The sequence below is a fragment of the Vicugna pacos genome, chromosome 17, assembly GCF_048564905.1.
Source record: "Vicugna pacos chromosome 17, VicPac4, whole genome shotgun sequence".
Classification (NCBI taxonomy): domain Eukaryota; kingdom Metazoa; phylum Chordata; class Mammalia; order Artiodactyla; family Camelidae; genus Vicugna; species Vicugna pacos.
Window position 1 is genome coordinate 11,534,017 of NC_133003.1, and position 26,187 is coordinate 11,560,203.

Here is a 26,187-nt window from a genome sequence, read left to right on the forward strand (position 1 = left end):
TTCATATAACCTTTTATATAAATTTGTGTTAATTTTTTTTTGTTGGGTCATCTTTGAATGAAACAAGTTCTTCATGCATCCACCTTTTCCATCAGGTTTGGGTGAGGAAGAGCCTATAGATACAGGGTTGGATGCACCTGAGAGTGAATGAATCATTTTAGATCTTAGTTATCCCCTGACAAGGGAACCAGTGCATGATTGTTTGCAATTGAGAGTTTATCTTCAATCTACAGCAGTCACAGTTAGCTTCCTGCAAAGTCTGCATTTCCTCATTGAGCTCCTTTCCCCTGCAACACTTGGTGCTAAGTAGGATCCTAGGAAACTCCCTCAGTCAGCCCACTGATGCCCTCATATTGCTCCAGATGAGACATTGTTTTTCTCCCTAGCATACACCATCTTGTTTGGACAACTGTGCTCTGACAGTTCTCTGAGACCTGTACCTGCTGGTGTCCTCATGAATTTCTTCACTGGGTGTCACAGCCCTCTCTCTTTTAGCACAGTTCAGAGTTTCAGCAGTCTATTTTAGTTTGTCAAAGGTGAAATTTGGGCTTCTGTTTCTCATTCTCTTTGATGTTGGGGTGACTTCCTAGAGCAAAAGGAGGCAGGACCTTTATAGTGGGAGTTGAAGTGGCTGTATTGACTTCACTTCTCCATCCCTTTTTCTTTTTGACTGGATTGACAGCCTTTCTGTTTCCTAAGATATAAATTGGAGCAGTGAGAGAGTCCAACTACATGGAAGTCAAAAGAATTGGATGGTTATGTAGTGGACTTCTGATCCCATCACTAATAGCCATTTGACCCTGAACAAGTAACGGAAATCTTCTGGGCCTTAGTTTTCTTCATGTGATGATAGTAATAACCAAGGTTTTATTGTGAGAGGCACTGTTGGAAGATTGTTGCATGTATTAACTCATGTAAGTCTCACCTATTGTCATTCCCATTTTACAGATGAGGAAACTGAAGCAAAAGGTTATGGCAGAGCTGGGATTCAAATCTAGAGCATTGGTTCCAGAGCCTGTGTTGTCCACTCTGCAGTAATTCCTCTGTTGTGCAGTCCCGACCTCACAGGGCTGTTGAGAGGGTCGAAATGATAATGTACATCAAGCACCTGAACTGCACATGGTAAGTAAGAGGTTTCTCCTCTTCCTTCCTACCCCTTCTCTTCCTATTGCTCATCCTTCCCCTCTTCTTCTTCCTGTATTCATACCCTTTAGTGATAAGATAGACGAAAATGATGGTTTGACATAATTTTGTTTGACAAAAATGTGCAAAATTGTCCCAAGCATTTAAAAACACTTCCTTCTTCTGAAGTTTAACTGGCTGACCTTTGTTTTGGAGATAAAGTAGGAAATGATAAGGAAACTTTATCTTTCATTCTTTGTGCCGGTTTTCAAACATATCTTAATGTCTTCAGGAGGTAGAGCTGGGGTAGAAGGGAAGGAACTTATCACTAGTTACTTTTGGAAACAAGCTGCTGAGACTCTCTGAGGCACTTCATCTTTGATCCTTTGGAACCAGTTTGTAAGTGAAAGGGGGAAGGTCAAGAGCAGTGTTGCGTGTCCACGCTGTCGTCTAAATAGAAAGTGCTGTCTACTTACCCCATAATGGTCTCTGGCTCTGGGTTCCACGTATAAAATAGGTCATAAAGTGGGTAGTTAGTGACCAGTGGTTGTAAGTCATTCTCCCCATCCTTCATGTTTTCCTCCATGTGTTTGCTTCACTCTCTGTCTGCAGATTTTTCTTAGAGGAGAAAAAGGCATAGGCTGGAAGATGGACTTCTTGGTCCAATTTTGTACAGATTTTCCTTTCAAACTCTGAGAAGGAAAGAGAAAAGAGAGGGGAGAAAAGGAGAGATAACTAGGTAGAGGGAGGCCAACTAGACTCTAAATCCTAATTCCACATTTTCTGCAGGAGAATCTGATTGGTTTGGCTTAAGTCAGGTATCCATGTGGTTACTATACAAGGTGTCCAGGTGGATGACATACCTGCTGAGGGGTAGGCCCTCCAAGAAGAGGGACTTTGGCAGAGGAGGAAATGATTGGTGGAGAGAATGATCGGCATCTCTTATTAGACACTAAATTGCCATGTCAGTCTGCTGACTGGGACCCTGACACAGCAATGCATTCTGTACTCCAGACTCAGTGACTGGGGAAACCAGCAACTGTAGCCCTGCCTAGTCCCTGAGGCTATCCATCTACTTACTGGCCTGGATTCCCAGGGTGCTGCCAGCCACCTAGTAGTCCCATTTAGTTGTCTCATTGGACTGTTTGCCTTGGCAGTTGGTCCTCTTGTTGGTTCCCATGCCCTCTTCAAAAAAGGCTTGCCTGGCATGATGACTGTCTCTTCTTTGCCAGTCGATTACTCCCTTGAGTGCCTTGCCGTTAGCACCAGGGCACCCTGTATCAGACTTCAGCCAAAGTCACTCAAAAATCCTGTTCCGGAAGCAGAGGTGGGGCAATTCCTCCCCGTCCCTTCTCTGACTCTCTCCAAATCATCCCGATCTATTTTTAAAGAGGGAACCAAATAATCTCTGGGGACCTTTCATCCCTAAAAAGTTCTCCAAGGAAAGTTCAAAGATGGGCTGTTGTTTAGAGATCAAGGAAAAGGAGATGGAATTTAAATATTAAGAAGGAAGCTCTTGCCTCCAGGTAAAGCTGGCATTTGCATAATAATGAGAATGACTAGCCAGATGGAATTGAGAAGCTGACTGGAATCTCAAATCCTGGTGAAGGAAGATTCATTTACCTGAAATGGCAATGGGAAATATGCTAATGAGAGGTTTGCTGCTGTCCATCACGTTCCACAGATTCTGAGACAAAGAAACAGAGAGAGTTCACAAATAGGAGGTAATGCAACTTGACATTAAACTTAATTTGGTTTGTTTTCCCATCAGTCCCGGACAGATGTGCAATTGTGTAAGTCTTTAAAGGGGGTGGGCGAGCGATTCCCTTCTGTCAGAACTGCCTGACAGTGTCATCACCAGTGCTGTCATTGTCATTACTGTTATTGTGTTAGAAACGACGGGAGGAAGGGAGAGGAAATCTAGAGTCTGACCTGAATCATTGTTGAGACCTAATGGGAACATCTAAAAAGAAAAGTAAAGGGAGAAGGAAATAAGAACTCCAAATAAACATTTTTTTTTTGTATGTGTCTTGATGGTTACAATAAGGGAAACTTAGTATCTGGGTGATAGAATCAATAATTTAGAAGGCACCTTAACTTGAAAATTGAGTTCCCTGAGGGAGACAAGGTTATGCTAGACTGTCCCAGACTTGAGCTTGAATTCTTGTATTTGCGGCAACAGAGTCTGTTCTGGGGGAAGATGGAGGAAAGCTGTGACGGGCAGAATTCCAGCATGGCCTCCACGTCTCCTCCTCATAGCGCTATGTCCTATAAATTCCTACTGCGTGACTGTGGGCAGAACCTGGGGCTTGCTTTTAAAAGACTCACACTGAGGACCATGTTATATTATGTGGCAAAGGCAACCTGTTATATTGCAGAGGTATAAGATACTTTGCTGAGTCTATGTATATGTATTGTTTACAGTCCAGGTACTTCTAGTATTTGTAAGGTCGCTGGTCTGTGTTCAGGATGTCGCTACAGGACTACCCACTCTCTTTATGTTTGTGTTATGCTCCCCCTCTTGCTGGACTTGGCTGCCATCTTCTCTCTCTCCACCCTCTGCTCCTCCATCCTTTCACAGATGGTTTTGCTCTCCTTCTCTGTAGTCTGCTTCTTTGGGTAACTGTGTCATTGGGGAGCGAGAGGCTGGTGATGATTTTGAGGTTCACACCAGATATGCCTCTTTGGTGGGAGGTGCAGAATGCATGGCTGTTCCGTGAAGGAGAAGAGAAGGGTTTCTAGCAGCACAAGTTGGGTAGCTGTAGGGGTGAGGCAGGAACAGAGGGGATGCCCACATTTCAAATGTGATGAAGGCTAGGGAGCTCTTCAGCTGGGGCATCATAACCTTAGTGTTGGCTCAGATCGAACACTAGTTGTAGCATCTACCAGTAAAAGAAGCACGATCCTCCTCTCTTGAGGTGCCCTGGGACACCTCTGTTGCAGGATTCAAGTATGACTCAGTGAATATATACCCAAGCCTTGATTAGCATTTTCCTGGCCCTAATATTGTTGGATACATCTCAGCTATATGTGGATTGAAACCTAAAGGATCTCTTGCAGTGGGTATCTGAGATACATTAGGTATTATAGTCAGAATTCTCCAGGGACACAGAACCAATATTGTGTGTGTGTATAATACATATATGGTGGTTTGCCAGCTATCTGGGCATCCCTTAGCCTGGTCAACTTCACATTTGGCCATCAAAACTAAAAATTAACCATCAAACTGGGTCTTGCTACAAGTCCAGGTGGAAGTAGAACAGCATGTTAGTGGTCCCAGGATCAGGGACCTCAGACCCAGGCTGTCCTGCAGAGCTTCAGGGGATGACCATGATGCCTGCTGGGAGGGTGGGCTGGTGGTGATGGCTGTGTACATATTTGCATATCCATTGTGCTGGACGTGGAGAGTCACTGTCCAGTGATGTGTTGGTGGCCTGGGTGCCTTTTTTTCCCCTTCTGCAGTGTAATGCCACTTGTCATTTATTATTAAATATAATAATTACATTATATCAGTCACTTCACAACTAACAAAGTCATTCTGACCAGCAAGAGACTGTTGGAGGAGTATGCTTCCCGGAGAACATCAAATTGGCTCTGGGCCATTTGTCATCGTTGTTGTCATTGTCTTCTTGTGGTTATGATCATTATTAATAATGATGATCATGATCATTAGGCTTTGGAGGAAAATAATGATAAAATGGTTCTAATTAGGCATTCTAAATACATCATGTTCTGATCATTATGTTGTCTAGTATTAATTATAATCACTATAATCACTATAACAATATGAACTTCTGTTTGAATTTGTCTTCTGTATGATCAAAGCATTGAAGGATACGCTCTGGTTAGCTTTCCTGACGTTCTGGCAGAGGGAGTGCAGGTTTCAAATCATGGCCCCACATGTTGGAGTAAGTGTGGACTGAAGGGGGAGGTAATAAAGAATTCCAGAAACCAAAACCAAAATGCAGCCAAGTAAATAGTGGGGAGACACATGGTGGAGAGACGTGTCTGATGAGGTACAATCTAAAACAAAATAGGCTTAAGGAAGTTTATTGCAACTTTCAGTTTTGAATTTTGCATCTGCTATTTTGTAGCTGTGTGATTTTGAGAAATTTGCTTTGCCTCCCTGAGCACAGTGATGAATAGTGCTTTATTCTCCTGTTGCAAGGAGAGGCAGCATGTATTTTCCTGTTCCACTCCCCTTTTAGTTGAATGAAATAACACAATGTAGCCCATAATAAGCTTCCAGGCTATAAACTCTTAGGAGAAACCAAGTGAATATTCACTCCAGCAGCCACTACAGAGCTTGGCACATGGTTGGTTTGTACTTAATGAACATTGATTGAATGAGTAAAGATATTGAAGGAGATTGCTTTATATAATTTATAGCTAGAAGAGATTTTAAGTAGAATTATTAAGTAGAATTTTTAAGTAAAATTATTAATTTCTTCCACTTAAGGTTCTGAACTGCCTGGAGTCAGAGTCAATGCCTTTGCCCCATTTTGCTGCCACCCTCAGACTCTGATGTCCCCACTACCGTCAGCTCCCTCCAGAACTGAGTAGGGACCTATGGAAACAACTGGTGGGGGAGAAGGAGGTCTCTGGACTATGGGCATTAAAACAGACGAACACATGTGAAGCGGCCCATGAATGCCCGCCATTATGGCTGTCAGCCCATCTCCTCTCCATTGTGACTGCAGCTCTTCTGCAGGGACTGTCTGCTCCTTCAAGGCCCTCCCTGAGCCCAGGCCCTCTCTTTGACTTGACTCTTCCCACATACTCACATCATCCACTGTGACTTGGACCTGGGCTTGGAGGATCTCCTGTTTGAGGAATCCTGAAGTTGGCTAAAAATGGTGTGGTCTCTTAGATAGTCCAGCATGCCCCTGTTCTGTATGGTTTATACTCTAACTTGCATTTAGGAGGAGATGGATGTGCTGACAAAGGTGAGCTCAGTTATGTCTCAGTTATTGGAAATTCCTCATTAGTAGGGAACAAATTAATGAACTCTTAGTTGTTTTTTTAAAGTGGAAATTACCAAGATTTAGTACACATAGCACATCTGGCTTTGAATGCCCCGACTCATTTACTCTTATCAAAGCCAAAGACTTCCTCGTATTGTCACATCCAAAGGATATTTCCAGGCCTGGCTGTCAGTCCTATGGAATCAGCTTGCTCTTGCTGTTCCCTAGAACAGCATTTTCAGAAGCCATGTGTGTGAGGTAGAAGGACCCTGGATCTTCTTGGAAGAAAGGCACCAGGGAGAGCGGACCACCACATGGGACTGTGCCGGGAGAGAAATAAACCTCATTAGCTTATGCCACTGAGACTTGGGGTTGTTTGTTACAGCAGCTGGTGCATTACCCTGACTGCTATGGATACTGACAGAAAAATTCCTGGAAAGTGGGATGTTGATGAGATGAGAATTCAAGGGGGAGAGATATTTCACACTTGGTGGGGTCACACTTCCCGCTCTGTCTCTTGTCAGTCCTCCGTTATTCTCCTTCACAATCATCCCTAACATCTGTCTAGGAGTTAGCAGCTTGCGTTGACTTCCTCACGTGACTCAGAAATGAAAAGTGGAGGACTGTGGTGCCCTAGGAGGGCCAGTGTTGGGCACAGCACGCTCCTCACCAGCTCGTCAGCTGTGCCCTCATCCTGCCCATGGCTCACTCTCCAGCTCTCCCCAGAAGGTGCATCACTATCGACCCCATCCCCAGTCTCTGCCTATGGGGCTGGGTTGAGTGATGGAGGCGCGGACCCGCAGAGCACAAGGGTGAGTTGGCCATCATTTCAGGCTAACGAACGCTCCTCTGGCCCTGTTGCAGATTGCCAGCTCTCGGCTTTGTGTGCTGGAAACATCCTGAACAAACTGTCACCGAGAGCATCTTGGCAGTGTCCTGCTGACTGAGGACATGGGCTGCCGAGTTTGCCATCTGCCCACAGCCTCTCTGAGGTAATTATCTCAGAGCCTCTCAAGTTCTAGAACAAGGTGGATGTCAAATGCACTTTCCTTCCTCTGGGAAGGTAATTTTCCTTTTCTCAGTTCATTTGGAGCCGCATATCGTTATTGTCTCCAGGTGTGAGAGAGGCGCAGGGAGAGAAGATGAGGGAGTGTGTGGAGCGAGGAAGGAGAGGGGCACAGCAGTGGTGGGTAGGACCAAGGGCAGAGAATGGGAGCCAGGGAAGAGTGTGGGTGGGGCTCAACTACTACTGAGCCAGAGAGGGGCACTGATGCTAATTTTGGCAACTTTTAATTAAACGATAGGCTGAAAAAATTCCATGATTATTACTGCTCAGCTTTCTGACTGGAGTGATTTAATGTCGTCTTTATTAGTGTAATAGTCGGATAGCATTTTCTTTTTTCTCCAATTGCTAATTTGCTTTAGGCAAAGGAAATGTGTCTGATAGCTCTTGGAAAGAAAAGATTTTCAAAATTTGCTGAAAACGGAGCTTTTATACTTTTTCCCTCTGCCCCTTCTGCGACTGTTTGGGGTGGGGGGAAATGGGAATTCAGTTCTACACATGAAGGATGGCCTAGGAGACTCTCACTTGATGAGAGAAATGCAAAGCCAGTCGTCACAGAGAGTGTGCTTCAAATGTGGGGCTCTCCCAAGTACTTTCCTGGTCACCCTCCCTGGGATGTGGGTCTTACGGTTCCTTTGACTTTGGGTAGAATCCTGGACCGTTTTGGAGAAGGAGGGGCAGCAGTGTCTCTTCCTTATTGAATTACTTAAGGAATTTTTAAAACAAAGGCTAGTGGCCAAGATCAAAGGTCCTGGCAGGCCAGGCAGCTGTCCAGGTGCCCGCGGGTCAGGTAACAAAGGCTTGTAGACATAAAAAGTGTGCTTTGAAACGTCATTTCCATTGTTCTCACAGCAAGTGTACAAGTTATTATTATTTTTTTAAATCATTTTACGTTGGAGACATTGAATTTTATAAAGGAAAAATGGTTCACCCAAAGTTGTCTAGTAAGTAGACTGATGAACAGTTCCTAATTTGTAGGTACTGAGGGAGTTCCTGGGACACTGGACTTTCAGTTTTAAAATGAAGTGAGTCCTAGGCAAAATGGGATGAGTTGGTCACCTTAGTAAGTTCAATTCTGGGTCATCAAATCCAAGGATGGGATTCTTTCTTTTTCCTCACAGCTGCCCCTGAGATGGGCACTGTATTAACTGCAGTGTTAACTGGTTTTATTTAGGCTTTTCTTATTTTGCGCATGGTGCTAACTACCCTACCAGTGAAGTAATATGGCTGATCCCAAAGCTGTGCAGGAGAAAGAAAACGCCAAATGTTAACAGTCCTATCTTGTGCCTTTTGAAACATGGCCTTTGAGAGATTGCATATTCATCTATTGCTCAAAATGTATTTGGAGATTCCAAATCTTGCAATTTATCCCTAGGCCAAATTTTTAGGGTCCGTTCAGGAGACAGAGTCTTATTACTTTGCAGTTGTGTTTTCTGGCAAAATTACCTTTCAGTAATTCTCCTCTTGTTTCACCTCTCTAGTTTTGGCCAGAAAATATTTTCTTGCCTACCCCTCTCTATTATACTGTATGTTATTATATCCTTATACAGCTTGTTTTAGTGGTCATGTATCTATAACAGTAGAAAATGGGGTTGATTATAAATGCAGATGGTATTTAATACCCTCCAATGTGGTTTAATGAGGAAGTAACCTGTTGGATACTGAAGACATGACACATTAATATGCTGTAATATTTGACACATTATTCAAATATAATGTAAAATTAGCAAGGATCCAAAATTTGGTTAATAAAAAGAAAGCATGGTTATAGTACTATAAATGAAACCCCAAGAAGGTTTTAGAAAAGATGTTTCGCAAGTGTATTAGAGTAGAACCATAGTCACAGAACATACACTCTTGACAATAGACTAGACAATGTTGTGTCAATTTCTGGTGTACAGGATAATGTTTCAGTCATCCATATACATACATATATTCATTTTCATATTCTTTTTCATTATAGATTACTACAAGATATTGAATATAGTTCCCTGTACTGTACGGTAAAACTTGTATGTATTTTATCGCTTTTTAGCCTTACATTTCTTTGTAGCATTAGGTCAAGTATTAGGTTGAACCAATACCATTTTGTGGGTCAGAAGTGGTTAAAAGTTGGCAATTTTATATGGTTCAACCTAACATGACTGTTTCTATCTTGCTAAAAGAGAAAGGGAATTTATTCCTGAGGCAATGAGTTATTGGAAAGACAGGGCAGAGAGCCCTTCTGATCCCCAATATAGTGCTCCTTCTGTTTTTCTTCTTTGTTGCTCCAGCTCCTGTGGCTGTCAGAGAGCAAAAACTTGATAAATGTCTATGGTGGTTTTTGAAAAATGGCCACAAATGTGTTGACACTCTTCCCATCAAGACATCGAGTCTACATCCTTACCTCTTGAATCAGGCAGTCTTGTGACTCTCTTGGCCAATGAAGGTGACACTACATGGACCCAAGGGTAACTCGTAACAGACCATGCAGTTTTTGCCTTGTTCTCTTGGAATGGTAATTCTGGTGTCACTCTCCTGAGCAGCCCAGTTGCCATGCAGTGAGAAGCCCAGGTCAATACGGGGAGCCTAGACTTTGAGTCACTGTAGCCCAGGCACCAGACATGGAGTGAAGGAGCCCCCAGCCATGTGAATCTCCCCAGCTGAGACTCTGGACACTGTGGAGCAGAGTCAGACCATCCCTGCTTTGTTCTGCTCAAATTCCTGACCCACAGCATTTGTGTGCATAATAAAATGAGTGTTGTTTTAACCCACTGAATTTACAGTGGTTTGTTATTTGGCAGGCAGTTAAGTCCCTGAAACAATGTGGAGAGAACGTGTACTTCTTGTCTAGGAAGTGGGGCTTTGTTCTCAGTTACAAAACTGAGACAGGCATCCCCGGGTCGTCTGAGTCCCTACCCGTGGTAACTCGTGCTTGCCTTTGACCTCACAGGAGCGTTAGCCAGGTGTGTCAAGGTGACCCCAGCCCTAATTGGCCTGATGCTCTGAGAAGCCTGAGGAGGGTTTCTACCGGTGTGGGTATCTCAATCTGCAGACACTCAGGTTTGTCAGAAATATCTCTTAGAGACGGTGCTCTCAATTGGTTGGGATGCTGCTGGAATGCAAAAGGATTCTTCACATATGCATATGTTTTAATTTAAAAATAATCTTAAAATGTATTTTGAAAGGAGCAATGCATATTCATTATAGCAGGACTTGAAAATACAGGCGAGCCAAAAGAAGAAAGCAAAAGACGTCTGTAGTCCCAACCAGAGGCAAGTGCTGTTGCCACCTCTCAAATCTCCTTTCCTGGGCATAAATCACATGACCTGTTTGTATATAATACAATGTAGTGCATGATTATTACACTAAAGCCTAAGAACATTTTATAGATACCTTTTAACATGTAAGATCATACTATCCTATAACTATTTTTGTTTTACCAAGATACAGTTGACATTGTTTCATGTCTGCATATAAAACTCTAATTTAATTTATTTGTACTGATTGCATAAGACTCATTGCATGATTACACTGCAATTTTATTGCTTTTCCTGGTAATGGATGTTTATACTTTTCCCATATTTTTCTTGTACAAATCATACTGTATCACCTTCTAAAGATAGTGCTTAAGTGATTCAGGCTGACTGTCGGTAGAGGCTGTTCCTTGTCTTTTGTACATCCCAGGAACATTTCTACTAGGAAATGTTTACCTTTATCCCCTAGGTCTGTCCTCACTACTGCCCACCCTATCCCAATGCATAACGCATCTACACACACACAGACACACAGGGAAATTTCACAGAAGATGGCTGTGGGAGCTTGAGATTAGACACTTTCAAAAGAGAGCAGGCAATTTCGTTCTCAGACTTTGTGCAGGGTTGCTACAAATGCCTACTCTTCCAAAGAAAGACATAAAGATGCTGTGGAAAGTGGTTTAGACTGAACATGAAAGGTTTTTCTTCCCCTCACTGTTGTATTTGTAAATATCTCCCCTATGGCTTCCACACATGGGAAATGTCAGCATAAACGTGAAATGAAAATGGTCTGGTCAGGGGGAGCATAGCTCAGTGGTAGAGTGTGTGCTTAGCATCCACAAGGTCCTGAGTTCAACCCCCAGTACCTCCCTCGGTTTAGGTTTTATAAAATGGAGGAGATAAATGGAGCAGGGTATAGGCCAGGTGGCAGAGTTCATGCTTAGCATGCATGAGGTCCTGGGTTCAATCCCCAGTACCTCCTCTAAAAATAAATAAATAAACCTAATTACTCCCCCTAAAAATAAACAACAAAAAATGGAGGAGATAAAAGGGAGATTTTAAATGGCATCTATATGGATTAAGCTCTTCTTCGTTTTGTTTTTCCTTTGCCTTCAAGCAAAAGGTACACAAGGATTCCCCTGTTTTATGTTAGCTGCAAATCAGTAGAGGCTTTTCTTGACAGTCTTTGCCCAAGTAACCTGCACACTTTTCATAGAACAATAGCAATGTTGCTCAGAGGAATACTTGGAATTCGGGATTTCACTCTAATGGGAGAAAAGGAGATTGAGTGGAGTTTGGGCGTTTTCTGTTACCTTTCCAGCTCCTCAGTGTATTCCACAGCTTGAAGCATCAACCTTGAACTGGTTGAGTGACTGGTTTTTGATAAGTAAGCATATCTGGAGGCCATTGGAGATTGGGGGTAAGCTTAGGTTTTGCTGTCAATCTGTTAAGTGAGACCTCAGTTTCATTGCATTTGAGACTTGGACATAATCGAACCTCTTTGAACTTAACTTTCCTATTTTGTATGATGCAAACCACACAGGTCTGTCTTTGTGATGGGTGGAAGGGGTAAACTTGAAGCAATTGGCACATAATAAACACTCCCAAACATCAGTTTCCATCTCTGCCTAAGATGCCATTTTGCCTCTCAGTGTCATGAGCTGGAGAAAATAAGATTCGGTGGAATTCTCCTGAGAAAGTGAAAGGTATCTTTGAGAGACAGCATTTTTATAAGAGCTTAGGGTAGCACTAGTTACTTGCCTCTTCTTCTGTCCCGAGGGGCCAGGGCATAGTCTAAATATATTTTGTGTGGTTAGTGGAAGAGATTGTTTCATTGTCTGCTCCAGACGTGTTGAGATTGAAACCAGCAGATTCTGGAAAGATGTGTGCGCTATAAAGAAACCCACCTTCACGTGTCACCCCAAGTCTTCAGGAAGCCTCCCCAAATCTGAAACATTTGATCTGAGTGGTGGTATTTTGGAAACTAGTAAAGGAACTGAGATTGCTGTGGATGTAAAGAAAGCCAGGGGTTTGGAGACAACATAAGCAGGAGGAAATAAACTTTCAGCAGTGCCGATATCGTAGAGAGGGCTTTTGACTGTTACAGGTAACAGAATTGGGAGTCAGGACAAGTTGAACTGAGTCTCCCAGTGGCAGGCTGACCTCTGGGTTACCTATTGTCTCTTTCAGGTTGTGCATGATTTCTGATGATGTGATGAATGTTTCTGTTTACATCTCTTTTGGATATTGGAGCAAGACTGATTTAACCAAATCACAGTGAAATAAAACCTTTGAGTCTGACTCTTCTGCCTCCCAGGTAGTTTAAAGAATCCTTTGGTGTGATCACATTTTTATTACCTTGTAAAATATTTAGTGGCTTTCCTCACAAATCTTGGTGTCTTACTCAGAAATAACATAGCTGGCAGCAGGGATAGATAAAATCTAAAATTATTGCAAAAAATGTACTTGTTTGCCCAGAATATAATTTCTTTCTGTTCTGACTCCCCCCCCGCCTCAGATCTTGGGCTTCTGTTTATTTGCATGTCTGCATTATTATATATTTTACACCCTACAATCATTCTTGTTTAAGGGCACATGCTTAAGTCAAGAATTAGAGTTAGATTCCAAAGCTTAGACACAGACCATCCAGGGTCAGAGCTAAAGAACAGATTTCAGGAGGAGCCAACCAGTAGAGGAAATAGTCTAATAACTACAGATGGATGGTCAAAGCCTTTGCTTCTTCTTGGATTTGACTGTATGTATTCAACAAATTGCAGCCTCTCTTGATATTAACAACGTTATTGTGGTAATTATTGGAGAGAGAGGGAATTTGCTTTGTGCTCAGCCCTGCATTAGACGTCTAAATGTAGGCTATTTCTGTAATAAATCCAAGTGGTCCAGAAAGGGTTGTAGAAAAATTTTTCATTATGAATAACAATAAAACCCGTGCATTTGAAGTTACAGCTGATAATAAGGACACAACTAATATTGGACATAGGATGATAAACTTAGGGCTTGTAATTTCAGAAAAAGCTGCTAGAATAGTAATTGGAAAGATTCCTTTCCAAGATATTACAAGACTCACAAATGCTCCTGAATGCTGAAGCTATTAGCCAGAGAAGATTACTTGAATAGAAGAGAATGAATGCTTTTGAATTCCCATAAGGTGCCAGATACTTATATATTGTTTCCTTGAATACTTATAAGAATTTTGAGATGAAAATATTATTTTTACAGATAAGGACACCGAGGGTAAGAGGGGTTAAGGATTTGACTAATCTCATATGGCAAGTGAATGCAAATGGTGGGTCTGGAGCTCAAACTGTCTGTTCAGCTCCTAGATGTATTCACTTTCTATTGGTTCTCTGTAGGGTTAAATATATGTGATTCAGAAGATGTTTTACTTCAAAGCCAACATAGTGGGTAGAATGGTTATCCACAAAGTCAAGAAATGAAAAGTTTCAACTTTGCATTTATTGGCAGTTGGCAGGAGTCCATCTTCCATTGCTACTCTAGCCTCTTACAAAGCAAAAAATATGTTTGCAAGTGAAACATAGTAAAAAGAATGGGACTTGTTAAAGTGTTTTCAGACAAAACGCTGAGAGTAAATATAGTAAGTTAAGGAAATTAAGGAGAGATTGGTTGACTTCTTAGAGGGTTTGTAATGATGGAACTGTGGTGGGCAACCCCAGAAACTAAACTTGTCAGTGCCCCACATATGACGAGGCTCAGGGAATGAATTCATGTTTAGAGGGGACTATTAGTTTACGAAGTAAGATTTCATTGTCTGTGACCATATAATGGTACTCACCACCCAAGGACAGTTTTTTTTTTTTTGCTACTAAGACAATGAGTATATAGGCTTTGAAACCTGAAGATTTATATTGAATAGACTCAGAAGGAATGGAATTGGATGACCATGTGGGTATTTTCTCCAGGCTACAGATGAGAGTATGCTGTGTTAAGTGACTAGAACATTCTCATCGGTTAGGTAACTACTACTGTAACATTCTTGTCTTTTTTTTTCCTAGATTCCATATAGATTGCATTCCTTCTTTTTTTAGATTCAATAATTCAACTGTTTAAACAAATGTAATACAAGTATATAGTCTAGTCACCTTAACTGGATTCCTACAAAGCCCTGCAATTCACTGAAAGTAGAAAACCTAAGATTAGTCCCCCTCATTAATATAAATTTCAGATGTTACACTTATTCCAAGGTTTGATGTTAACTTCCTATAGCCACCCTATGCAACAGTTAAGGGCACTTAAAACCCCTCTGAACAGAGCTGATTTAATCTGACCTGATGTTAGCAATAAAATGAAATTAAGAAAATCACTAGTTAGCCATTAGAGTGTAGGGGAAGAAAATGAATATAAGATGAATTTGAGGCAAGATTTCTGTAAATAATAATTAATTAACAAAGAAATGAAGTATATAGGAAGGGATGGATATTACACTTTATTTGGGGCAAGAGAAAACATGAGAGAAGCTATGGTTCTGATATATCATTTTCATTAAGGATGGCAATAATTTGAACGGCTCATGTAAATTAAGCATTACTATTTTCAAACATATTTTAAAAGTTTCTTTTGAATCATTCAAATGGGTAATGTAGGTAATATAGCATGATTTAAGAGCTGTCTATTCCAATTATGGTGTTTCCCTTTATATAGTTGAAAGATACCTAATGACATTCACTGTGTAAGAGGTGATTGCTGAGTAATGTGAATAAGCAGAAGGGATAATCTTTTCCTTGAAGGAGCATTTGCTTCAAGTTCCGTGATAAAATATTCACATAGGAAAGGGTGACAACAGAGGGTCATATATGCATTGTGGCCAGCAGATGACATACCCCACCACTGGGAAAGACTGTCATGATATCTTGAAAGACAAGAGATGTGTTAGGTAACATTAACTAAGTTTAGGGGAGTTAATCAGTGCTATTTACCCTGTGGAAGAGGTTGGATGTTTCCCTTCAGGCATGAATCCTTAGTAGAGTCCTCAGATTTTCTACGAGGTTATTGTTCTTTTTTCCAGCTTCACTACCTTTTCAGGGTAACAGTTCTGCACTTAAATGGCCGCATAGATGTCTATGTTAAAGTATTTTCCAGGGGCACATTCTGGAATCTACAGCTGTCCAATAGTTACTCAAATTGTAGCTGAGAAAAAAACAACATTAAGAATGATTGCATAAAGGATGTGCAGTTAATTCCTTCTTTTGAAATGCAAATATTTCCTTCTAGACCCAAGGGAGCTGTGAACCCACACTAAGTAATAATGGCCTCCCAAAGACTTGCACTCTGGGTGAGTCATGAACTTATGGTGAGGAACATTGTAAGAAATAGCCTTAGGAAACACCTTGTTCACGCTGTGGAGAGAATGTTCCTGAGAATATCTTATATAATTTACTGCAAAGCATAGAGAGATATTTAAATCTATGGGACACGTTACCTAGTCTAGGCTAGTTCATTGATAACACATCCATCTTTGATCATTTCAATGTTATTTGTCCCTCTCTTGTAGTGTGGGCAGGAGCAGAGAGAGTAAGGGAAGCTAAGCTCTGCCATTGCTATGAGCTGGTCACTATCAGAAGAGGGGACAAATCATCATTAATGAGAAGAGAACTACCAAGATAGAGAAAATGACTCTAAATGAAATTATTTCCACTTCTCAGATTGTATAACTTAGCCCAGATCTGCACTGTTCATTATGGTAGCCACTAGCCACATGTGGTTATTTACATCTGCATCCAAATTAATCCAAATTAAACAAAATAAAAAATCCAATCCCTTGGTTATACCAGTAACATTTCCTGTGCTTAATAACCATATGTGGCTACTTGGCTACCATGATGGACTGTACAGACGTAGAAAATTTTCTTTATAGAGGAACATTCTCTTGGATAGCATGGGTCTAAAGCATAATGAGGAGAGAATGACCCAAGCAATGAAGTCAGTGTTCTGTTTTCCAGAGCAAGATCTGTAATCTTCATCTTTATTTTTTCTTTTCTTTTTTTGCATATGATCAGTTTACAATGTTGTGTAAATTTCTAGTGTACAGCATAATGTTTCAGTCATACATATACATACATATATTGGTTTCCATATTTTTTCATTACAGGTTACTACAAGAAAAAATATGGTTCCCTGTGCTATACAATAGAAACTTTGTGATTTTTTTTTTTTATGGTGAGGGGAGTTAATTTAGGTTTCTTTGTTTGTTTATACAGAAGTACTGGGAATTGAACCCAGGACCTTGTGCATACTAAGCATGCACCCTATCACTGAGCTGTACCCCTCTTCCCTTCACCTCTAGTTTTATGTTTTTAATTCTGGCTCCATTCTCTCAAACCCCAAATCTGGGCATCTCTACCAGACAGCTAGGGATATATTTCTGAATCTCTGTATGATGATGACATTGTTCACATTGTGCAGGCACGCTGGGGACAATGAGGCAGTGCTCTGACATTCTTTGTGGCCCAGTACTTGCACATAGTTCTGCCCCCCACAGTTTTCTTTATCATCTCCATGCTCTCACATAGCTGTAGAGTTTTGGGAATAATTGTGGGTAATAGACTGAGCTTTTTAAAAACGACAAATTGTAAAATGGAATCAGTGAGCACTGCAGAGCATGGCTAGGTTACAACAAGGAGAGCAATATCTTTTTTGGGGTAACTGGGAAGGTATATGCTTTCCATCCCAGACCCTGTAAAGAAGGGGAGGGAGGGGCTTAGGGAGCCCTGCCTTATCATGTGCCATCAATAAAGTACACGGACCCCCCCCCCATTCACATGACGTTACACCATCCCTGTCACCATCTTTGAAGGGCAAGGGCAAGGTTATCTATGTATTATTATTATTATCTTTCAGAGTCACTTAGCCACTTAACAATGCTATTGTACATTTTCTGGGTTATTGTTGGTCACATAAGGCAGAAATGGTTGGGGGACAGGTTAAGTAGTGATGACAATGAATAAGAAAAAGATTCTTTAAAAATAAAGAAAACTTTACAGTATATTAAATTCTGTGCTATTTGTGATACAAAGATGAATCTGCCTCACCCTCAAATGGAAGACCGTAGGCTAGCATTTATTAAGAACCTATTATGTGGCAAATATTGGGAAAGGCATTTTACTTAGTTCTTTTAACAACTCTGGTGTGTGGGGATTACTAGCCATATCTTCAGGAGGAGACATCTGGAACTCAGAGGGAAGGGGTAGAGCCCAGACTTGGACCAGTGACCTCACAGCTCACCCTCCTTTTAGTGCACCACACTGAGTACACTTCCATGGAGGGATCAGGCACAAGTACCATCCCCTGACATGCGAGGGATGGGCTGTGACTGGTAATGAAACCAGGCAGCCCGAGCGTTCCCAATTTAGGTACCCGTGTTAAGGTGCCTTCTAAGCCTGGATCCCGAGATACTATTTGAAATTCTCTCTGTGTCTGAGACTGGAGGGTGGGGTGTAAGGGGAGTAGAGGTTGAGGAATTAAATACTTTGGGGGCACCTAATGACAGGGAGATTTGAAACTAATAATCAAACATAAATATTACGCAGAATGCATTGTTTCTCACTCTGAAAAATATGTAAACCAGTAGGTCTCTTGCCTGTTCTTTAAGAGAAAGATGACAAAAGCATGTTCCATGCTTCTCACTCTTCAGGGGCTGGTCCTCAAGCCACACCTGGCTTGGCATAGGTGTGGGAAACCTGAAGATCTCCTGTGCTACTCTGGTGGCGAGTTCAACACTTGTCACTCGGTTGGCTTTTCCCTCTCACCTCCAATTCTTGGGGCCTCACCACATCAGGGTTACTTTACCACTCTACCCTCGTGGGTTTTGAGTCCACTGTACTGCCTTCCTCACCTGCAGGGCAGTAACCTGAAGTAGAACTTTGCATGGAGCCATTTCCCATGTCACGTGAAGATTATCTGCTGTGTAATTAAAAAGTTTAGCAACACTGACATTTCTGTGTTTGTGCTAGAATTATCTCAATATTACCAGGGACTGAAGAATGCTGCCACCTGCTAGGAACATACGCTTACGTTTGAGCAAAGGTTAATGAGTCTATTCAGAAAACTGATCCAGGTGTGGGCTTGAGAGCAACATGGTACGTTCTAAGATCACAGAGCTATGTGTTCTGAGAACTCGGTCAGTTTTGGGTAAGACAGTTTGAAAATTCCTTTCAGGGAGGGGGTGGGGTAGAATAGTGGTTTGATTGATTATTTCATTCTTAAATGCAAGACGTGTTTTCCTCTGGCTTGACTAGATGCTCTACCTTGCAGGTCTGTGTACAGGTATTAATTCTGTGTCAGACTAGTGGTACATTTGTAGGGGCACAAATGTCCCTTTATCTTAATCTCTGTATCTTTGTGTGGCTCAGTGCTGTGCACAAAGGTGGCAGCCACTGTGGCAGTAAATGCACCCTGACTTAGTGTTGTACTTACTGAATATAAACATAGGTTGATAAGTTTGATACCATTTAATTGCATTCACCCTGCATACCAATTCTCCATTCTCTGAAGGTCTTATTTAGTTAAATATGACAGCCAAGCTTTTGAGAACCTTCTAAATCCCTGAGCCTTTGGGAAAATGATATTTTCAGATAACCTATTTGTTGAGCTATTTTTTTCTTGGATTTACAAAGGGCAATAATAGCACACACTGAAAATTGCTCTCTGGACAAACAAGACATCCCTCTCAAATCAGGATGGTGGCTTGACCTGAAGGAGCCTTTTCACCTCCCAGAAAAGCAGAGCAGTGAAACTTGTCTCCTACTCAACTTGCCTTACTTTAAGAAAGGACTTGTTAGTTTAAAAATAGCCACCTTTTATTCCCTGCCTGTCAGGCTCTCTCTGTCTTCTCTCGAAAGCCACGTTTACTGATGTTCTTTGATTGACACCCTCCTCAGTACTAAAAGGGAACAGAGAATGGGAGAATATTTCATTTTATTGACAGGTGCTGAGACCTTGTCAGGGACAATTGCTTAGCAACCTCTATGTGCCACTCTGGGGAAAGGGGGAAGAAAAGGGCAGAATTACATATAAATGAGAGGAAAGCATATGTGACAAAGGCCAACTATCATAAAACACTGAGTATTTTTTTTTTTCCAACAAGGTCTTTAAGTTAGCAATGTAACTTGGGGAATCTGCACAGATTATCTTTTCCTTCTCTTGGATTGTTGGATTACTGCAGAGTTGAGATCATGCTAGGTTTTTGTAAAATGCACATTGATGTGAGGAGGTGAAGGGGGGCTGGGTTCAGAGAAAGAGACCTGAGTTCCTATCTCGACTCTCATCCCTGCTCTTTGACTCTGGGTCGGCCACTTGACGTTCCGGAGCCTCATGGATAATATCAGGGAAAACCACCTTTACGAAGATCAAATGGGTTTATGTTTAGCTTATACGCATATGGAAGGGTCCTGAAAATTGTCAAGCACTTATAAAATAAGGAGTTCTTATAATTGTGCTGTAGTGGGACAGAGTCTGTGTGTTAATATAATGTGTATGTAAGTTGGACATAAATATAATTCTATTAGTATGGAAAGAACACTGGCTTATGTTTATTTTTTTTAAAGGGCCTTTGAAAACTTTATACCATCTGGTCCTTATAGTTCTGCGATACAGAATAATTATTATCTCCTTTCATTTTCAATTATTAACCTCATTTATAGAATTTGCCCACAGCTCCTTTGGGGGCTGGGCCAGGGCTTGATCAAGTCAGCCGCTCTCAAGCCTTATAGCATTTTTCCTTTTCTCAATTTGTATTGCTACCTTCAATTACTTTTATAATAAGATTGTGCAAACTAGCTTTTCCCAAATTATCTGTAGTGGATAACCAGTTAAAAAATCCTAATGTGTCACAGGTAGATATTTTTGTAAAATACAATAAAAATGACATAGAGTCAAGTTTCCTTGTGTGGACATTGCACCCTGGGTAAGATGATGTATTGGGGGTAGCTGGGTGAAGAGTACAGCAGGACTCTATGTACTATTTTTTGTAACTTTTTGTGAGTCAACTTCACAAAAGTTATTAAGAACAAATTGTAAGAAAGTAAAAATGAATACAAAATACAATTCTTAGACTTCAATTATTGGAGTCAACAGACATAGCATGACTCTGTCAAATTGCTGTGAAAGTTTCTAAATGCACACTCTTGATTTCAAGGCATATTTTGTGGTGGACCAATAACAGGTCCACTGACCACATGAGTGTGAACATTAATGACAATAAATCCCTCTTCTGTTCAAGTAAGTAGTTCATGAAGGAACTGTGGCTTCAACTTTCAAGTCCAAGGAAGAAAGTTAGATTGTCCCACCCGTTGTCTGTGTCTAGTTAGCTATGGTGGGGTGGAAGGTAGGATCATGCTGGGGCCCAATTTAAGAGTGAGCATCAGTTTTCACAGTAGCAAGGATGAAGAGAGAATCTCAGAAAGTGATTATTAAGTGACTTAATATGTGACCATTGCTAGAGAGGCAAAGACAAGTCCTTGGTGGAAATAACTGTAGATTAATTACTGACCAAAACTACCACTTACTAAAATACTGTGAGGTGGGGAAGATAAACTATGGGGATTCAGAGAAGAGAAAACGTCTCCTTGGGGAGATTTCAGAAAATTTCTTGGTGTGGGTGGCATCTGGATGCTGAAATAATCCTTGAAATAAGTATGAGGTCTGACAAGAGATAAAAGGGGACAGTCATTGTTGGGTTTTGAACAGATTGTTATCTTAGGGAAGTCAATCAGAAGTCAATCATTTAGTGGTGGGGAGGATGGATTAGAGGTTGGGGGTGTTGAAGCCAAGGTCAGGGAGGCAGCTTCTTAGCTGGTGCCTGGGAAGAAAAACAAATACTTGAAACAGTGGTTGTGAAATGGGAAGGAAGTGAATGCAAGAGATATTTCATATGGAAAACAGAGCATAGCAACTGATTTAATGTGGGACATTAATAGTAAGAGATACAGGAAGAGAAACATGCTTGAGAGGAATGAGTTCAGTTTCAATTATACTGCTTTCAAGGGGCCGATGATGGTTTAGGTGGTGGTTTCCTCAGACAGTCAGAAATATGGGTGTCCAAAAAATGAGGAGGATGCATTCACTGACTCGGTACTTTGAATGGAGTCCCTTAAAAAGGTACATCCAAGTCCTTTGCAGATGTGACCTTCTTTGGAACCAGTGTCTTTGAAGGTAGAACTAAGTTGAAGATTCCAGATGAAATCATCCTGGATTTAGAGTAACTATATCCTGATAAGTATCCTTGTAAGAGAAAAGAGAGGGAGATTGACTCCCAGAGATACACAGAGAAGACAGAGATTGGAGTTATGCTGCCACAGGCCAGGAGACTCTGGGAGCCACCAGACAGTGAGGGAGGCCACAAAGGACTCATCACTGGAGACCAGGGTGGGAGTGGGGCCCTGCTGACACTGTGATTCATTCAGATTTCTGGCCTCCTAAAGTATGAGAGAGGAAACTTCTGTTGTTTCAAGCTGCCAGTTTGTGTAATTTGTTATGGCAGCCCTAGGAGGGCTCATTGTATCATGCTGCTCTTGTGTTGTGAAGCAGAGGGAAGGTGGAACTCCTTTATTCACTTTTATTCATGTGTTGTTTCTGGGTATTTTCAAAGGTGGCTTTTCTCTCAAGTCAGCAGAGGTGGAAATGAATTAGTTCAGAAGAAATTTAAGACACTGTAACAAGTGTGAAAACAGTTGAATTATAGATGGAACTGATTTAATGATTTCCTTCCTTCCTTCCTCCCTGCCCACCTTCCTTTCTTTCTCCCTCTCTGTCTCTCTCCCTGTCTTTTTTTCTTCTTTTTCTATAGAATCTTTCTTCCTTGGAAGATTTCCTGCCATAAAAAGAAAACAAAATTAATCAGCTTAGAATTCATTTTTTTCATTTCTAACTTCCAACCAGAACTTATCACCTTAGAATAACCAGTGCTACCGCATTCAGAAATAACCAAAGTCCTGAACACAGTTAGCCAGTCCAGTCTTAGTCTGATTAAAGATGTGATTATTTTAATCTTGGACTTTTTGAACTATTGAAAAATAACTTGCAGACCCCTCTAATGTCATTGTTACTGTCAACATTTGGTAAGATGTTACTGCCTGGAGAGCAGGGGCTCTGTTGAGCCCACAGTCCATCACAGGTTATGGCTCAGAGTAGGTTTCCATGTATGTTTGTTGACCTAAACTGTTGACTGAATGGTTGGATTTACTGGCCTAATACTGCATAGTTCTTAAAGTGAATTTTCCTCATGAGATTGGAAGCATTTGAATGTCTCCTCAGGCATTCATTAACTTGGGAAACCACCATGTGTTTTCATATCAATAAGAGAGCCCTCCATGGCAAGTATTGAAGAATACAAGTCATTCCGGTTTCCATAAAAGAAATGTATTGACTTGTGGAATAGAAATTTCAGAAGTTCTGACTTCAGGTAAGAATTGATCAAGCAGCTCAATGTGCCAAGGAGAAACTAGTTTCTTTTTGTTTTCATTATCCAGTCCATGGTGTCATCTTTATCCTAAAGTGGGATCCCTTTTCGGCTCTAGGAAGGTAGACAATATGAAAGACAACTACTTGCTTATTTGTTAATATCCCTGGGAAAGAATATCTCTACCTAGGCTGTCAAACAACAATGCTGAACATTCCTCTGAAGGGATCAATTAGGTCACAGATATATCTTTGAACCAATCTCTGTTGCCCTGAGTTATAATTACAAGAAGTTATAACTACAAGAAAGACCTCATAGCCAGTTTAATGGTCTCTTGGCCTGGCTCCTAAGGATAGGGTAACTGACTTGGTAAGTCCTAAGTTTGGCATTCCTAAGTTCAGGGAATCATTAGACCAGTTTTGTTAGCCTGGGAAGGCTTAGAATAATAAATAGAACTATATTTGTGCTTAAGTATATTGCTCTGGGCTGTACCCTTTAGGTATATTGTATATTATATAATCTTAAAAGTGTAACTGACCCAAATGGGGGCGGGGTACCACAATTTACTCAGACTACCTAAGCTGCAGGGAATCCCAGCCTTATTTATGGAGTGGGGTTGAGTATCTAGAAGTCTGATGTGACCTTGCTCTCTAAAATTTTATCATTTGGAATTGTGGATCTATTGTTTAGGATTTTATAATTCCTTTGGAGAATATTGTTGACCTCTCTGCTGTATATATGTATTTTTACCACCCTGACTTCCTTTTGAATCCTTTGATGAGTAAACCTTATTTGATTTCCTTAAGACAAGGTCGATGTTTGTCCTTACTCAGTGGATCTGAGTCTACTCTTGACGTTTTAATTTCCATGGTTACCCAGATCTAACTGTCTTAGGCTGGTCCTGAACCACTCAGGAAGCTGCGGCTGGGGTTAGCCCCACCTAAACCACGTAGCATCCTACAGTGGACCAGGGCTAGAACTGATGCTGGGAGAGGCTATCACAATATCTACTCCTTTTCCTTGTCCAACTTATAATGGATATTTCACTTGCTGTCACAGGGACCATTAATGTCTTCCTTTTGTGAAGGAGAAGACTGTGAGATACCACTCTTTTAATTTAAATTATTTATCGGTCAAATATAATTTGTTTATATAAAGAATATTTGGAGATGCAAGACATGTTATAGGAGCCAGTGTTCCATAGGAAGATGGTTTGGATTTGTGCTTCCTGGAGACTCAGGACTTCCCCGAGATGTCTCATAGCTGAGATAGACAAGGAGGGGTGAAGCTTTGGAGTCCAACCCTGCTTAAGTCACGATGCTGCTTTCTTAGATGTCTTTTGCATATTATAGTGATATGTGTGGGATTCCATTTAAGATCTGTGGTGCTGTTCACAATTAGGTTGAAAACCACTATTTCATCCTGACTCTGAGACCAGGAAAAAAAATTCCTCCCTTTCTCTGTTCCTCAGTTTCCTTTACTTGTAAAATAAAGGTGCTGTGTGAGAAGTTCGTCTACAGTCTGTGATTTTGTGACTTTTGCCTTTGGCCAAGTGGCATAAAAACTGATTAAATTACTACCTTCAAAGTTATTAATTCGGCATAGCTCCCTCATCTTAGTGAGTTTTCAGCTGGCTAATGCCACATGACAGTCATAAAATGCCAGTGTTGCTGGTGTGGGATGGAGTTAACAGTATGAGATTTGCTAAGTGTTTCTGTGTGATCAGTGTGAAAGCAATCATATCTCCAGAGTGAGAAAGGTCAGTGCCCTGTCGCTTCCAAGCCTTGCTGCACTACGGGGACGTGAAGGGGACTGCCACCTGCTGCACACACATCAGGCTAAAAAATGAATACCCTCTGCAGTTGCAGCCTGATAGCTCCGAATGTCAAATGATATTACTTTGGGAGCCTGTTAAGCCCCCTTCTCAGAGCACAGCAGTGTCTAAATCCCCTCATCTCATTTGATTAATCTGAGAGACTCTAGAATATGTTATTACGCACCGAAAACACAACTGCAGTGTGATAGTCTGTAGTATTACTGAGCATGGAAATTCTTTCAAGTCCTGATGATTTTTCCTGGTTCTGGGTTGCTTGAAAGTGGGGGGTGGGAACCTCATCGATCTTAGTGAGATAGTGTCCTGTGTGAAATAATGTTGATGAATATATATGTAAACTAAAAGAAAAAGGATTATAGAGTGAATCACAATCCTCACAGGATCAGGACTCTTCTGTCCCAAAGAGGGGACTCTTTCTTTCTGTCTCACTATCCACACTTTAAGTCCTGGAACAGACACCTGGACTTGGCCAGAAAGAGACAAGAATATTAATAGTGGTGATTTCTAGTTGGTGAGACTACAAATGATTTTTTTAATGTTTTTGTATCTTATATATTTTTATCATGGGCACATATTATAGCAAGAAAATTTATTTGAAATAGTGTGTTAGTTCAAAATACATTTTCCTTTGTTCATTGTAAAGTAATTCTCTTCCCCTGAAAGGCCCCAGAAAGCTGTCGCTTTTCCCCATCCCGCTGAAATGGAGGAAGGTACCTGAAATGCTGTGTGAAGCAGATGAACCGAGCCCCACCTGGGAAGCATCCCTCTTCTCCTTTTCAAGACCTGGAGCCACTGTGGCCTGACAAGAGGGAAAAAATGTGATAATAAAGACGATGAGCCACTCCAGGGCAGGATTTCATTTCCAGCTTAATTAAATCCTAGAAACACACCTGACCTCCAGCTTTGAAGAGCTGCCACAAAAGCCAGGTGCCCTCAACAGCTTGGGATCGCCCCGCAGTGACTGTGGGAAGGCAGCCTGAAAGGAAAGGGCAGAGGGAGGCAGGAGCCATCGGAGATGAAACAGTGGAGTCAGGAAGCAATATTTCACAGAAAGCTGTTTTATCCCGTGGGCGATCTCTTTGCCCTTCTGCTTAAAAGGTGAACAGCCACGCTAACCTACAAATGTCCTGAATTGAAACTCTTCCAATGACAGTGCTGTCTCTGCCACCTGGCCCCCTCACCAGGTCCTCAGCCAGCTCCCTGCCCCCAACCATTGTGGTAAATTGGGTACAAAATGCACTTGGTTGGCTCAAGTCTTCAGTACCAATGGGCTGACTGGCTCCTGCTATTATAAACATGTGGATGCTTGTGGTCCTTCAGATACTGCTGCCCGAGGTCTCTTTGTTCAGTATCCCAGAGGCCAGACATTCTCTTAAGATGTAAATAAAAAGGAAAAAAATTACCATGATTAATTGAACCCAGGAATTGTACAAGAAACTTGAATTCCGTCATTTCATCTAGTTTTCAGGACTACTTGTGATGCATTCTTGGAGTTTTAGAGGTGAGGAAATAGGGCTCTGAAAGAATAGGTGATTTTC

General features: G+C 41.3%; 1 long non-coding RNA gene across 1 annotated transcript; it reads left to right on the top strand.

Annotated features, from left to right (window-relative positions):
- The first annotated feature begins 951 nt into the window (after positions 1-951).
- Positions 952-25,495, top strand: LOC140686555 (uncharacterized). The gene is made up of 3 exons (XR_012060380.1): positions 952-1,122; positions 6,951-7,078; positions 25,313-25,495. It is a non-coding gene; the product is annotated as an uncharacterized lncRNA (long non-coding RNA).
- Positions 25,496-26,187: the final 692 nt, after the last annotated feature.